This window comes from Pristis pectinata, unplaced genomic scaffold (assembly GCF_009764475.1).
Source record: "Pristis pectinata isolate sPriPec2 unplaced genomic scaffold, sPriPec2.1.pri scaffold_110_arrow_ctg1, whole genome shotgun sequence".
Lineage (NCBI taxonomy): Eukaryota > Metazoa > Chordata > Chondrichthyes > Rhinopristiformes > Pristidae > Pristis > Pristis pectinata.
The window spans coordinates 33746-35989 of record NW_026262460.1 but is presented as its reverse complement, the minus strand read 5'-3'; positions in this window follow the sequence as shown (position 1 = coordinate 35989).

The following is a 2244-nucleotide window of genomic DNA, read 5'->3' as shown; positions in this document are numbered from 1 at the left end:
TAGCATTATTACTGAATACAAGACATCATATCCGAATAAAAGGACATTGATTAAATCGACACAACCTATAGATATCACACAAAAATAATCAAACACTACATTAGAATATACTATGAGAGTCGCAGCATAATACTGCTAGCATAAGCACCATGATACTGCACACAATACAGTAAGACAGCCTAATGCTAAAATAAACGCTATCAACTCTCAAGAAGCTATCCCCATACCTAGAGTATAATCATGCCGCGATTAACAGCTACGTCAAAGTTCTTATCTAATACATAAAACGCTTAGAAATTACCAAATGTTGCGTGACTGTTACAGTATAAAGCAGATCTCAATTCCCTTAACTTCATTAGAAATGCACTTACATCAGGAAATAGCTCACCATAGTCCACAATAGGTCCAAGAGCTGGACCAAAAGAAAAACAGACCAGGATTTTACATCCAAAGAACATCAATGGAGATTTTGTTCAGGCTACGGGTTCAGGGAGACACCATACTGCGTACAGACAGCAGTATCAATAGGCAATACAGAATAAAATTCAACACACCCATTTTGGTTCAGTATTGATAGAACGCTCTCAATGACTCTCACAGTACAAATTTCACAGGTAGCTTTTTTTTTCCATTTCTCCCTCGTCTAAATATTTAACACCAACATTTGCCATTTGTGGCTTGAATATGTTCACGGCAAAAGATTTTGTGCTGTTTCCCCAAACGTGACAAGGGGAGAAATTCGACTTCAGTCACTTGCGTTTAATGTGCAAGAGTACCAGCTGTCAGCTCAGCTTTACGTATTTAGTGATGGCAACTAAAGTTGAGTTTCTCCTCTTACATATTTTGCATGTGAAACTGCTTTCACTTGGTGGAGACCATTTGATTAAACTCTCAAAAGCTTGGCTGTTTGATCCGATGCTGATATTTGTTGTCAGAACTGAAATGAAAGGTAAAAGACCCAAAGTGTTATGTCCTGCCCCCAACCCCACCATTTTGTGTGAAGTGCTTGAGGAAGGTCCTCGCAGAGTTAGTTAAAAAGTTATAAACAAACGGAATGTGCGAGTGTGTCCTATAGTAGTAAGCTCCTATGAAACGAGTTGCACTTGCTTTCTTAGAGTCAGCTAAACACTCAAGTTCCCAGGTGCATCTTTTCAGTTCTTGATGCTCCATGCATGTTTCCCAAAACTTTCATCCATCACAAAAAAAAAGCCCAAGGCCTGCTTTCAAGGGGTCATGGGCAGAAATCTCCCAGAATCCTACATCATCAGAAATGGGAATTTGTCATTGGGATAAATCCAATAATAAAAGAATGGATTGATCCCCATGACAAGGACTCTATATATGTTGCCATTTGAACTTGGGGTGTGAATCTCATGCATTTGCTCCCCTCATTTATTTGGTGTCCTCATCAGTTGTCCACATTCTGATTTAATTACAGTGTCCTGGTTGGAAGTACTTAATTGCCCAAAAAGAGAACAGGCAGATTAATATTTCTGGTGTGGACACCCTTTTGACTTTTATTTATCCTTTCCCAGGTGTTGAAATTTTCTATTTCAGGAGCAGGAAGTGAACCAATGCACCAGAAAAGGAGATGAGGAAAGGACTGGAGTAAAGGGTTTCCAATAATCCCGTGAAATGCCAGCCTTGAAAAGGAACTGTACCCGTCGCAATATGTCTTTTATAATGGATTTTGATCATGCACTGAGAGTCACTAATTATCAATAAAGCAAATTAAAATAATCCCAGGGACTAAGGATTAATATTGAACTGTTTGATCAATGAACCTATCTATAATTAGATAATATACAAAAAAGAATCAGTATGAACATGATTATTAGATCCAGAAATTTATCAATGCAGGTATATCCGAGAAATATCTTGTTTTGGAAGATCATCTTGGAAAAATATAAACTGGAAATAACTACAGATGATGAATAACATCATGCTGGTATCAAGTTACTTTCCTTAACCTAACTGGCAACCCATTTGCAATAAATGGGCAATCATCTCCATTAAAATAAGTACTGATGTGAAATGCGTGTACAGTGATATTTTCAACAGAGATCTCTCTCCTTGAATTTGGAGTGTTAAAAGAAAAATTACAAATACCAAAGTCTTCCTAAAAGAAAACAGTTAGAGCAAGAAGCTTCAAAATCCGTTTGCATGAAAACCTCAATGCGTGTGAGAGAGGTGAGGGCTGACCCTTTATCAAACAACATGGCTTTTGCAGTTTTGATCGCTGCT